At 37.5% G+C, this 15210-nt stretch overlaps 2 pseudogenes across 1 annotated transcript; both read right to left on the minus strand.

Moving 5' to 3' along the window:
- Window positions 1–1624: 1624 nt before the first annotated feature.
- LOC149149958 (nucleobase-ascorbate transporter 6-like) lies at window positions 1625–6322 on the minus strand (annotated as a pseudogene).
- A 718-nt stretch (window positions 6323–7040) lies between these two features.
- Window positions 7041–11964, minus strand: LOC149149959 (nucleobase-ascorbate transporter 6-like; annotated as a pseudogene). The gene is made up of 7 exons (XR_016262776.1): window positions 11766–11964; window positions 8812–8898; window positions 8657–8715; window positions 8461–8552; window positions 8288–8365; window positions 7830–7990; window positions 7041–7695 (listed from the first exon to the last, which is right to left on the minus strand). The product of XR_016262776.1 is annotated as a nucleobase-ascorbate transporter 6-like (transcript).
- Window positions 11965–15210: the final 3246 nt, after the last annotated feature.

A 15210-nucleotide genomic window follows, 5' to 3' on the forward strand; every position in this document is an offset into this window, starting at 1 on the left:
ATGCACCAATCTATGGGAAAAAGGTGAGCCCAAGAAATGGAAAAAAGTGGCCAGCATTAGCGTCTGGCCAACTTAAAGCAACTCACCAGGGTCCATTTAACAAACAATGGGGGCGTTATTAGGGAAGGCACATTAGGGAATATGATTGAAATGAACACCCTCGTGTTAGAGCTCACAAAGGTGAGATCTCTGCCGAGTGACATGAATAAATACTTCTGCAAGAAACACTTTCAAATATGTGTGGGGCCCCAAAGTGGGTACTCCAACCTTCGTAGGCCATCCCAAATACTTGCATCTTCCTCCAAATGGTACATTCCCCCAGCAATTGAGCAAACAAGTAAACCAAGGGACTGACCTTTTCCAACCTATATTTAAAAGAACAAGCATCTTCCTTAAGAAGGCAATTGAGCAAACAAGTAAACCAAGGGACTGACCTTTTCCAGCCTATATTTAAAAGAACAAGCATCTTCCTTAAGAAGTAAACCAGTCAACTTATTATGGAATTAGTTTCATTGGAGTGCTCCACCTATTGATGTATCTCCATTTGAATAGGTTCCCTTGCACACATCTCCATGTTATTGGTTCAAGGCACCCACACATGGAGGGTATCTATTCAGATGATATACTAACTATTGAACCCTTTTTTTTTGGAATCGACCAATATGGCTGAAGCATCATTGCATCAATTGAAGGTACACAAGGATCTAACATTTTCAGGTTCTAATACTACTACATAACTTATACTTGGTTAGAAAGGTGTAGAAATATTCTACATGTGATGGCCTAGCGATAACAATACAGAGAGAAGATGACCTTCCTTTTACTCTCTTCCACCAACATGTACAATCTCCAAAGCAAACATTCAATCCAAGAATGCTCAGAACTTTCTTAAAAAACAAGGTAGATGCAATGGATGTTCAGAATTTCCCTTTGTTGTTATGTTATCAGATAAAGTTTACAACATGGGGATGATCTTGCAACTCTAGCGGCCCCTGTTATATTGGTGGCAACATGTGTGAATGCTACCTACCCCCAGGAGAACTACAAATGATTCTGTCATGAAAAACTGAAAAGTATATACCTAGGATGAAGCTAACAATAGTAAGCATATCTGATCATGATGCATAAAATGCATAAGAAAAAAATCCCCCATATGTAGAACATAATAAAAAGTACAAAAGAATAGATGACAATGCCCAAAAGAAATCTGTGATACATTGCATGGAATGCCATCTGAAAAGCCGTACTATATTTTTCGTTACTTTTCCAATGTCATTTCATTTTTGCTGCAATAATTTCCATGCACTCATTTTGGAAGAAAATCATGAAGCTAAAGTTAATGGTAAGCCTAAAGTGCCCTGTCAACAGGAGCTGAAGCCTTTATTTCAAAGGCAAACAACGTTTACCAAAAAAATTATATTTTAAACATGTGCTATGAATAACTAATAATTCTCGCATTATGCGTGGAGAATATCAGAAAGCAATTGTACTGCTAGTTCCTACTAATGCCTTTGCAAAGGGGCTTAAGATATCATTACTATAAAATGACTCTATATGACTCGAGTTCCAGATAAATGCTCATTGGCCCAATTTGAAGCACCAATAACAAAAACATTCTGTTGCATCTTCAAAAGTACTTACAAAAATAAACCACTCTATGCACAACATGCCTCTTTTGAATTGGAGTCAAGATAGCATATTGACCACTCTGAGAGTCTGAAATGTACTTTTCCTTTTCATTATTCTCCTTTTGCTGCTTGCCAAGAGCGGTGATCTTGAAGTGCTCTGAAAATGATTGACCAGGGCACAGAGGCATCCATTTAAGATAATTCGTGAAAGCAGGTCCCTATCAAAGTGATAGATATAAAATATAGACATCTTAGATTTCACACTGTGAAGTAGTCTCTTTCTGAATTGAAGACACTCTAATTATTCTCCAAATGCACCAAGGCTATTGATAAAACAGAGACCCCACCTCTAAAATAGAGTTTCATCCTCAGACAGATGGGAAAAACTTGATCAGGTTGAAAGGGAGAGCATAAAACTCTTCACTTCTAGGATCGGTTTTGAATGAACGGAACTTATTCCACCAATGATGGCCTCTGTCTTTCCTTGTTGAACTCTCCCCCATATGTAGAGTGTTATCCAAAAACAATGCTACGCTGCCAGCAACTAAAGGTGGTGACGAGAAAATCACATTGATAATGTCATTGAACTGTTAAAAAAGCCATTCAAAAATGCTTAAAGTTAAAAACATTGAAATTTGAAGAATGAAGTTAATGCTGCCACAACGAACTGCTAGCCAAAAAATTTCAATCTAGTCCCTGAAAGAAGTTGTAAGAACCCTACCCATCGTCCATGAGTGTGGACTGGACCATGACCAGAAGAAACTGTAAATTCATTGAAGTACTGTGGTACTGATAATCCCAAAAACAGAGAGAAGCCCAAGATGAACTTCATCCTGAAACTATTTAGATTGCAAAATTGAAGGAAACTGAGACCCCCACGAGCTGCTCATCAAGAATACAAAAAATTTCAGACATGAGGCAAAACCCAAAGAATTGTTGTTCTACCCTACAATTTTAAAGCTGCATCGTACAAACTGTCTGCCAATATAGGTACCCAATGAATTGTTGTTTTACCCTAATATGTTGAAATTGCATTGTACAAACTAAGTGTCTGCCAATATGAGTTAACCTTAAGGTTTTATGCATACATCCATTATACATTATGGCAACAGCTAAGATACTACTAGTTGATTGACATTGCAGCTCAGCACATAGGATTTGCGTACACCGTATACATACCAACATAACCAAAGAGGAGACAGTACACGGCAGCGACAATGGGTGCTGGAATAGGAGCAAAGATTGCTCCAAATTTGCCTGGAACACATTAACATGAAATTAGCAATGCAAAATCCTAGACTAGGGAATAAACCCCAAAATGAGAACAATATCCCAACTTGAGTTGATTATCACCAAGAACAGAGAAGAATATCATAAATCCTACTGATATCTGGAGCACCCTGTGACTCCCAACTCATGTCAACCCCAAAAGACCAGCATTCTCACTGCAAATTCCCAAGATAAGACAAATTTCAGAGCTAGTATTGCCAGAAATGGGTCAAGTTGCAGCTAAAGTTGCCAGAAATGGGTCAAGTTGCCTGGTTCTTCCACTGATACTGTGGACCCATTTCCAGTTCCAAACATCCTATCCAATAAAATTCCAATTCCCTGTAGAGAGGACCATTACATTCCATCAACGACAATGATACAATCTTCCAATTACCTGAAGCCGTAAGGGTGAAAGCAACGAATCCATTTCCTTACCTACCAGCCTATACCACGGCTGATGATAGATTGAGGGGGAGGTGTGGCACTTGCAAACCTTGAAACAGCATAGAATGCACCAGTAGACTGCAAATTTATGAAAGAAAAAAAAAATAGTAGTCAATACCCAATTTTGTTTTTAAATAGAAACCCATAGATAACTATCAGAAATGTCAACGGGATAAAGAAAATAAAAGAGAAGAAAGTATATCTGATATATGGCAAGTAGGCAGACCTCAACAAGAGACACAAATGCTGTAGCCATCATTGCAAAAGACTGTCCTCCATCAAAGAATGCTCAGAACTTTCTTAAAAAACAAGGTAGATGCAATGGATGTTCAGAATTTCCCTTTGTTGTTATGTTATCAGATAAAGTTTACAACATGGGGATGATCTTGCAACTCTGGCGGCCCCTGTTATATTGGTGGCAACATGTGTGAATGCTACCTACCCCCGAGGAGAACTACAAATGATTCTGTCATGAAAAACTGAAAAGTATATACCTAGGATGAAGCTAACAATAGTAAGCATATCTGATCATGATGCATAAAATGCATAAGAAAAAAATCCCCCATATGTAGAACATAATAAAAAGTACAAAAGAATAGATGACAATGCCCAAATGAAATCTGTGATACATTGCATGGAATGCCATCTGAAAAGCCGTACTATATTTTTCGTTACTTTTCCAATGTCATTTCATTTTTGCTACAATAATTTCCATGCACTCATTTTGGAAGAAAATCATGAAGCTAAAGTTAATGGCAAGCCTAAAGTGCCCTGTCAACAGGAGCTGAAGCTTTTATTTCAAAGGCAAACAACGTTTACCAAAAAAATTATATTTTAAACATGTGCTATGAATAACTAATAATTCTCGCATTATGCGTGGAGAATATGAGAAAGAAATTGTACTGCTAGTTCCTACTAATGCCTTTGCAAGGGGGCTTAAGATATCATTACTATAAAATGACTCTATATGACTCTCGAGTTCCAGATAAATGCTCATTGGCTCAATTTGAAGCACCAACAACAAAAACATTCTGTTGCATCTTCAAAAGTACTTACAAAAATAAACCACTCTATGCACAACATGCCTCTTTTGAATTGGAGTCAAGATAGCATATTGACCACTCTGAGAGTCTGAAATGTACTTTTCCTTTTCATTATTCTCCTTTTGCTGCTTGCCAAGAGCGGTGATCTTGAAGTGCTCTGAAAATGATTGACCAAGGCACAGAGGCATCCATTTAAGATAATTCGTGAAAGTAGGTCCCTATCAAAGTGATAGATATAAAATATAGACATCTTAGATTTCACACTGTGAAGTAGTCTCTTTCTGAATTGAAGACACTCTAATTATTCTCCAAATGCACCAAGGCTATTGATAAAACAGAGACCCCACCTCTAAAATAGAGTTTCATCCTCAGACAGATGGGAAAAACTTGGTCAGGTTGAAAGGGAGAGCATAAACTCTTCACTTCTAGGATTGGTTTTGAATGAACGGAACTTATCCCACCAATGATGGCCTCTGTCTTTCCTTGTTGAACTCTCCCCCATATGTAGAGTGTTATCCAAAAACAATGCTACGCTGCCAGCAACTAAAGGTGGTGACGAGAAAATCACATTGATAATGTCATTGAACTGTTAAAAAAGCCATTCAAAAATGCTTAAAGTTAAAAACATTGAAATTTGAAGAATGAAGGGAATGTTGCCACAACGAACTGCTAGACAAAAAATTTCAATTTAGTCCCTGAAAGAAGTTGTAAGAACCCTACCCATCGTCCATGAGTGTGGACTGGACCATGACTAGAAGAAACTGTAAATTCATTGAAGTACTGTGGTACTGATAATCCCAAAAACAGAGAGAAGCCCAAGATGAACTTTGTCCTGAAACTATTTAGATTGCAAAATTGAAGGAAACTGAGACCCCGACGAGCTGCTCATCAAGAATACAAAAAAATTTCAGACATGAGGCAAAACCCAAAGAATTGCTGTTCTACCCTACAATTTTAAAGCTGCATCATACAAACTGTCTGCCAATATAGGTACCCAATGAATTGTTGTTTTACCCTAATATGTTGAAATTGCATTGTACAAACTAAGTGTCTGCCAATATGAGTTAACCTTAAGGTTTTATGCATACATCCATTATACATTATGGCAACAGCTAAGATACTACTAGTTGACTGACTTTGCAGCTCAGCACATAGGATTTGTGTACACCGTATACATACCAACATAACCAAAGAGGAGACAGTACACGACAGCGACAATGGGTGCTGGAATAGAAGCAAAGATTGCTCCAAATTTGCCTGGAACACATTAACATGAAATTAGCAATGCAAAATCCTAGACTAGGGAATAAACCCCAAAATGAGAACAATATCCCAACTTGAGTTGATTATCACCAAGAACAGAGAAGAATATCATAAATCCTACTGATATTTGGAGCACCCTGCGACTCCCAACTCATGTCAACCCCAAAAGACCAGCATTCTCACTGCAAATTCCCAAGATAAGACAAATTTCAGAGCTAGTATTGCCAGAAATGGGTCAAGTTGCCTGGTTCTTACACTGATACTGTGGACCCATTTCCAGTTCCAAACATCCCATCCAATAAAATTCCAATTCCCTGTAGAGAGGACCATTACATTCCATCAACGACAATGATACAATCTTCCAATTACCTGAAGCCATAAGGGTGAAAGCAACGAATCCATTTCCTTACCTGCCAGCCTATACCACAGCTGATGATAGATTGAGGGGGAGGTGTGGCACTTGCAAACCTTGAAACAACATAGAATGCACCAGTAGACTGCAAATTTATGAAAGAAAAAAAAAATAGTAGTCAATACCCAATTTTGTTTTTAAATAGAAACCCATAGATAACTATCAGAAATGTCAACGGGATAAAGAAAATAAAAGAGAAGAAAGTATATCTGATATATGGCAAGCAGGCAGACCTCAACAAGAGACACAAATGCTGCAGCCATCATTGCAAAAGACTGTCCTCCATCAAAGAATGCTCAGAACTCTCTTAAAAAACAAGGTAGATGCAATGGATGTTCAGAATTTCCCTTTGTTGTTATGTTATCAGATAAAGTTTACAACATGGGGATGATCTTGCAACTCTAGCGGCCCCTGTTATATTGGTGGCAACATGTGTGAATGCTACCTACCCCCGAGGAGAACTACAAATGATTCTGTCATGAAAAACTCAAAAGTATATACCTAGGATGAAGCTAACAACAGTAAGCATATCTGATCATGATGCATAAAATGCATAAGAAAAAAATCCCCCATATGTAGAACATAATAAAAAGTACAAAAGAATAGATGACAATGCCCAAATGAAATCTGTGATAGATTGCATGGAATGCCATCTGAAAAGCCGTACTATATTTTTCGTTACTTTTCCAATGTCATTTCATTTTTGCTACAATAATTTCCATGCACTCATTTTGGAAGAAAATCATGAAGCTAAAGTTAATGGTAAGCCTAAAGTGCCCTGTCAACAGGAGCTGAAGCCTTTATTTCAAAGGCAAACAACGTTTACCAAAAAAATTATATTTTAAACATGTGCTATGAATAACTAATAATTCTCGCATTATGCGTGGAGAATATGAGAAAGAAATTGTACTGCTAGTTCCTACTAATGCCTTTGCAAGGGGGCTTAAGATATCATTACTATAAAATGACACTATATGACTCTCGAGTTCCAGATAAATGCTCATTGGCTCAATTTGAAGCACCAACAACAAAAACATTCTGTTGCATCTTCAAAAGTACTTACAAAAATAAACCACTCTATGCACACCATGCTCTTTTGAATTGGAGTCAAGATAGCATATTGACCACTCTGAGAGTCTGAAATGTACTTTTCCTTTTCATTATTCTCCTTTTGCTGCTTGCCAAGAGCGGTGATCTTGAAGTGCTCTGAAAATGATTGACCAGGGCACAGAGGCATCCATTTAAGATAATTCGTGAAAGTAGGTCCCTATCAAAGTGATAGATATAAAATATAGACATCTTAGATTTCACACTGTGAAGTAGTCTCTTTCTGAATTGAAGACACTCTAATTATTCTCCAAATGCACCAAGGCTATTGATAAAACAGAGACCCCACCTCTAAAATAGAGTTTCATCCTCAGACAGATGGGAAAAACTTGGTCAGGTTGAAAGGGAGAGCATAAAACTCTTCACTTCTAGGATCGGTTTTGAATGAACGGAACTTATCCCACCAATGATGGCCTCTGTCTTTCCTTGTTGAACTCTCCCCCATATGTAGAGTGTTATCCAAAAACAATGCTACGCTGCCAGCAACTAAAGGTGGTGACGAGAAAATCACATTGATAATGTCATTGAACTGTTAAAAAAGCCATTCAAAAATGCTTAAAGTTAAAAACATTGAAATTTGAAGAATGAAGGGAATGTTGCCACAACGAACTGCTAGCCAAAAAATTTCAATTTAGTCCCTGAAAGAAGTTGTAAGAACCCTACCCATCGTCCATGAGTGTGGACTGGACCATGACCAGAAGAAACTGTAAATTCATTGAAGTACTGTGGTACTGATAATCCCAAAAACAGAGAGAAGCCCAAGATGAACTTTGTCCTGAAACTATTTAGATTGCAAAATTGAAGGAAACTGAGACCCCCACGAGCTGCTCATCAAGAATACAAAAAATTTCAAACATGAGGCAAAACCCAAAGAATTGCTGTTCTACCCTACAATTTTAAAGCTGCATCGTACAAACTGTCTGCCAATATAGGTACCCAATGAATTGTTGTTTTACCCTAATATGTTGAAATTGCATTGTACAAACTAAGTGTCTGCCAATATGAGTTAACCTTAAGGTTTTATGCATACATCCATTATACATTATGGCAACAGCTAAGATACTACTAGTTGACTGACTTTGCAGCTCAACACATAGGATTTGTGTACACCGTATACATACCAACATAACCAAAGAGGAGACAGTACACGACAACGACAATGGGTGCTGGAATAGAAGCAAAGATTGCTCCAAATTTGCCTGGAACACATTAACATGAAATTAGCAATGCAAAATCCTAGACTAGGGAATAAACCCAAAATGAGAACAATATCCCAACTTGAGTTGATTATCACCAAGAACAGAGAAGAATATCATAAATCCTGCTGATATCTGGAGCACCCTGCGACTCCCAACTCATGTCAACCCCAAAAGACCAGCATTCTCACTGCAAATTCCCAAGATAAGACAAATTTCAGAGCTAGTATTGCCAGAAATGGGTCAAGTTGCAGCTAAAGTTGCCAGAAATGGGTCAAGTTGCCTGGTTCTTACACTGATACTGTGGACCCATTTCCAGTTCCAAACATCCCATCCAATAAAATTCCAATTCCCTGTAGAGAGGACCATTACATTCCATCAACGACAATGATACAATCTTCCAATTACCTGAAGCCATAAGGGTGAAAGCAACGAATCCATTTCCTTACCTGCCAGCCTATACCACGGCTGATGATAGATTGAGGGGGAGGTGTGGCACTTGCAAACCTTGAAACAACATAGAATGCACCAGTAGACTGCAAATTTATGAAAGAAAAAAAAAATAGTAGTCAATACCCAATTTTGTTTTTAAATAGAAACCCATAGATAACTATCAGAATTTCAACGGGATAAAGAAAATAAAAGAGAAGAAAGTATATCTGATATATGGCAAGCAGGCAGACCTCAACAAGAGACACAAATGCTGCAGCCATCATTGCAAAAGACTGTCCTCCATCAAAGAATGCTCAGAACTTTCTTAAAAAACAAGGTAGATGCAATGGATGTTCAGAATTTCCCTTTGTTGTTATGTTATCAGATAAAGTTTACGACATGGGGATGATCTTGCAGCTCTAGCGGCCCCTGTTATATTGGTGGCAACATTTGTGAATGCTACCTACCCCCAGGAGAACTACAAATGACTCTGTCATGAAAAACTGAAAAGTATATACCTAGGATGAAGCTAACAATAGTAAGCATATCTGATCATGATGCATAGAATGCATAAGAAAAAAATCCCCCATATGTAGAACATAATAAAAAGTACAAAAGAATAGATGACAATGCCCAAATGAAATCTGTGATACATTGCATGGAATGCCATCTGAAAAGCCGTACTATACGTTACTTTTCCAATGTCATTTCATTTTTGCTGCAATAATTTCCATGCACTCATTTTGGAAGAAAATCATGAAGCTAAAGTTAATGGTAAGCCTAAAGTGCCCTGTCAACAGGAGCTGAAGCCTTTATTTCAAAGGCAAACAACATTTACCAAAAAAATTATATTTTAAGCATGTGCTATGAATAACTAATAATTCTCGCATTATGCGTGGAGAATATGAGAAAGCAATTGTACTGCTAGTTCCTACTAATGCCTTTGCAAGGGGGCTTAAGATATCATTACTATAAAATGACTCTATATGACTCTCGAGTTCCAGATAAATGCTCATTGGCTCAATTTGAAGCACCAACAACAAAAACATTCTGTTGCATCTTCAAAAGTACTTACAAAAATAAACCACTCTACGCACAACATGCCTCTTTTGAATTGGAGCCAAGATAGCATATTGACCACTCTGAGAGTCTGAAATGTACTTTTCCTTTTCATTATTCTCCTTTTGCTGCTTGCCAAGAGCGGTGATCTTGAAGTGCTCTAAAAATGATTGACCAGGGCACAGAGGCATCCCTTAAGATAATTCGTGAAAGCAGTTCCCTATCAAAGTGATAGATATAAAATATAGACATCTTAGATTTCACACTGTGAAGTAGTCTCTTTCTGAATTGAAGACACTCTAATTATTCTCCAAATGCACCAAGGCTATTGATAAAACAGAGACCCCACCTCTAAAATAGAGTTTCATCCTCAGACAGATGGGAAAAACTTGGTCAGGTTGAAAGGGAGAGCATAAAACTCTTCACTTCTAGGATCGGTTTTGAATGAACGAAACTTATCCCACCAATGATGGCCTCTGTCTTTCCTTGTTGAACTCTCCCCCATATGTAGAGTGTTATCCAAAAACAATGCTACGCTGCCAGCAACTAAAGGTGGTGACGAGAAAATCACATTGATAATGTCATTGAACTGTTAAAAAAGCCATTCAAAAATGTTTAAAGTTAAAAACATTGAAATTTGAAGAATGAAGGGAATGTTTGCACAACGAACTGCTAGCCAAAAAATTTCAATTTAGTCCCTGAAAGAAGTTGTAAGAACCCTACCCATCGTCCATGAGTGTGGACTGGACCATGACCCGAAGAAACTATAAATTCATTGAAGTACTATGGTACTGATAATCCCAAAAACAGAGAGAAGCCCAAGATGAACTTCGTCCTGAAACTATTTAGATTGCAAAATTGAAGGAAACTGAGACCCCCACGAGCTGCTCATCAAGAATACAAAAAATTTCAGACATGAGGCAAAACCCAAAGAATTGTTGTTCTACCCTACAATTTTAAAGCTGCATCGTACAAACTGTCTGCCAATATAGGTACCCAATGAATTGTTGTTTTACCCTAATATGTTGAAATTGCATTGTACAAACTAAGTGTCTGCCAATATGAGTTAACCTTAAGGTTTTATGCATACATCCATTATACATTATGGAAATAATTCTTTTCAGAACTTACCATGATCCATTTGTGAAACAGTCCAACTCCGAACACTGCTTATTACTAATGTGATTAATATTAATAAAGATCGTACATAATATGCTATTGTGTTAAAAGTTTAAACCTTAAATATATATTAGATGATATAATTAGGAGTAAATCGGGACTAATCTAAGTCAAACATTTCTGAAACATTTTTTATTCACAATACATTTCCCAAAAACATTTTCTGTTTCATCTAGTTTATGCAATATATTTCATCCTGAGTATCTGTATAAAAGCAGGTGTTAAGTTCCAACCAAACTATCTGTCTATAAATCACCTACGATGCAGAAAAGCACACACTGCCTCCATTCAAAAGAAGAGTCTGCAGATATCAAATCAAAATATCTATTGCTTCAAGATAAATGAAAGTCCAACAGATGGACCTTGTTTAATAGAAATCATCATCAAGCCCATAATTATCCAAGCAATATGGGTGCTAGTCAAGTTAGCTAGCATACTTGAGCAGGTCCTTCTGTTCCAAACCAGTTGTAATCACATTGTAATTTTGAGTACCCTGCAACTTTCCATATTAACTAACAAAAATGCTGGACTAGGGCACTCAAGCTTAGGAATTCTATACCCATATAACTCAAATGCAATTATGGCATTCATTGAAACTTGAAGCATATGAATTCTATTCAAGCAAATAGAAAATTTGTTTAATACCAAGTGAGTGCAATAGAGATCAGCTTCTGAAATAGAATTTGTTTAAGCCAAGTGAACATAACAGAAATGGTGCTCAGTGTCCACTTACCCCCGGGAACCCAAGTTCATAGAGCCCAAGAGCAACAAGAGTTACTAGCGGAACTGCTGAAAGAGGACTCAGATACCTGACACGCACCATGCCATCAAGACAACAAAATCAGGATCTACAGACTGTAAATCCTTAGTACATGTAGAAAATTTGAATGAAATTACTTGAGAAAATGCATAGAGATCAAACCAACCTTAAAACAACAGCCCATAGACCACTGAATCCCAGGATGATTTGCAGTGTTTCGACTTCTTGAACCAAGATTGGATCTACTTAAATTTGATCGACTTCTACTTTTGTTATCATATATATGAATACTTCTATCATAAAACTGAGTGTTTGCAAGAGGTTGCATAGATTTCAGGGAGCCCATCTACTAAAATAAGAGTAGAATGGGTACGCAGTAAAGAGATAATTTTGATAAACATGTGCCATACAAGTAGGACAACCCATAGTGGGATTGGAATGGAAACTCATACCATACGGGTCGGGCAGATCATAAAGAGACCCAAATTAAAACTAATGCCATAGAGGTGGAGAAAACAATAAACTACAGTGGGATTGGAATCGAAACTCATGCCATAAAGGTGAAGCTGACCACATAGAAACTCAAATTGAAAATTATGCTATAAGAATGGGGCAAACAAAAGAGAAATTGGAATTTAAACGTATCCCATATAGGAGGGGAAGCCTAAAAAGAGACTTGAATTGAAACTTGTGCCATGCAGATGGACCAAACCATAGAGTGATTGGAATTAAAAATCAAGCCGTAGAGGTGGAGCAGACCAACTGCGGCAACCCAGAAAGAGATTTGAATTGAAAGTTGTGTCATACATTGAGACGAACCACAAAGAGACTCAAATTGAAACGCATGCCATACAGGTGAAGCGAACCATACAAAATTGGAATTGAAACTCATACCATACCAGTGGAGCAAACCACAAAGAAATTGGAAATGAAACTCGTCCATAAAGGTAATTGAATTGAACTGCATGCTATACAGATAGGGCAGAGCACGGAGAGAATGGAAATGGAAATCATGTCACACAGGAGGGGTCAAACCATAGAGAGATTGGAATCCTAATCTTGGGATTGCCAGGTCTAGAAGCAAAATTCTGCTCTGTGAGCAGAAGATGTCTAGTCACTCAATTTCAAAAACCTTTTCTGGGCAAGTGACATAGAGATAATCCTTCAGGGAAACGTTTTTTTTTAGGTATACATCCAAGATGTTATTTGGATAACTTTTCATTGCAGGGTTGATGCATCTTCATTTGAAGATGGGATGGATTGATAACAATGTGCCTTTCAGGATGTGAAAGGTTTGTACGACCTGAATGCTGCACAAACTTTGCAGGTGACAAGAATGTGCCATGGCACACACAAACTATACTAACCTCATCTCTGCTATAATTGTACAAGAATCCACTGATTGTTTTCCCATTTGGGCCTAGTCCAGTAGTTGAAACACAGGGCATTTTGGGCAATGAGGATTGAGTTGGAGGCAACCCCGTTCTTGTGGCTAAAATAAGCCTTCGCGGTAGAGGGCCTGACACCCTGCAGATCAACCAAGAGCAGAAATAACACCCTACAGAGCAACCAAGAGCAGAAATAAGGAAACTATTGTAAAACCCTAATCGGAGAACAAATCGAATTCTTCCAATTTTCAGTGGTCACTTACCAGGGTTTACGCATTCTTGCAATTGTCAGCCGTCACTTACCAGGGTTTATGCTCCACATTAGAACATAAATTTTCCTGTGGGGTCTTCGGATTCAGCAGGGAAGTCGTCTGTGTGATGGTTTCGAGCGGGTAATCTCTCCAGCATGAGATAAACAGGGAGTTCAACAAGCACATGCAATCTTAACTGAGTATAATGATCAGATCCAATGGCAAAATCTCTTTTAATCGTCTAACACATCAGATCAATGGTCGAAAATAGGACACGGTGGCATATAAGGGAGTTCTTCCTAGAGGGAAACGCATTACGGCGTAAATATCATTTGGCAATATTTCAGCCATGCGCACAAATGTTTTGAAAAAATTTTGAATTTTTTTAGAGAAAGATCCATAATCATTGTGTGAGCTACTACATTCGATGCTAACTACTGTCGTCTCTTTCTCAATATCAACACTAGCGAAGTTTGTTGCAGGCATCTCATCCCCACCAACATCAACAAATTCATCACCAGGGTCACAACCTACACATGTACATATGCTTACATGAACAACAGTAACGAAATGCATAAATTCCATCTAAAAAGAATAAATAGAAACTTAAAATTCTGGCTAGAATAAAGAGTAAACCTTGTTGAACTATGTTTGTGGGCTGACTCTCCAATTGTGATACAACCCTAGCATTCACAGGCTGCTACAGAAAATGTCAGTGGCTCTGGTAAGGAAAAACAAACCAAATATTGGTGAACATTGAAAAGAACCAAATGATGATATGACCATTCTTGACTACATTTAAAATATAAGATAGTCATAACACTAGGACAACATATGGCACGATAGAGGCCAACAAAATTATCTTCAACTCTATACATCCCAAAGAAACTATGGTTGCACTCAATTTATATACCAACTTCCATAAAAACATTATTTTGAGGTAAATTGCAGTAACACTACAACGTGATGAACCCTCAATTACCCCAAGAAAACTTGGGCATTAGAACAAGAAATATTAAAATGACGGAAAAGGTCTTTTATGTACTCCTGATTAAAAAACCTCATCAAATAATTATTTCTCTAGAATTTACCTCAGCTTCATAAAAATATCCATTAGGTAAAAAAAAAAACCGTCACTATCATCATCTTCTTCAGATTTAAAATTCTTTGTCTCAACCTCAATCTTTTCTTCCTCATTATCCTTGTCGTAGTCAGAAAGGCTTTCCCGGGATCTAACTAAAGATATTTAACAGATTAAGAAAAGCTTACAAAAATATTGATAAATACTCTTTACCAAAAATGTCGCTATCAATCTCATAGTCCAAAGGACAATCCTTCCTGAAATGATTCGAGGCCTAATGCTATCACTGCATAAAGCCAGACATTCAAAACCAGAAACTTTCCCTCTCGTGTAGTGCAGCATTAGGAATCCATGAGCTTCAAGGTGATTCATATGTTTTTCATTGTGCTATCAACATTAACAACACTATATCTTTCTTTAAAAAAAAACACAACTTCAGACTATGCAAAGTATCTACTCCTTCCTTTTCTGGAGAAGGTTCCATAATAATCAAGTTTGTAGCTATGATCAAACTGCAAAAGCTTTCTTTTCTCTATTATGGAGCCTAGTTTTCTCTTTGTGTAGTGGTATTTCCATTATGCCGGGCAAACATCACTTAAAAATTCTTCCCAGTCATTCCCAAGGTTCATTGCCATGAACTGATGATCTTCAACATCACCGTAAGTTCCGTTTTTTGCTTGTAGAGGATTGCACTTTTT

This window comes from Pinus tabuliformis, chromosome 9, assembly GCF_031772625.1.
Source record: "Pinus tabuliformis cultivar Carrire ecotype Pingquan chromosome 9, CPIR1, whole genome shotgun sequence".
NCBI classification, from domain to species: domain Eukaryota; kingdom Viridiplantae; phylum Streptophyta; class Pinopsida; order Pinales; family Pinaceae; genus Pinus; species Pinus tabuliformis.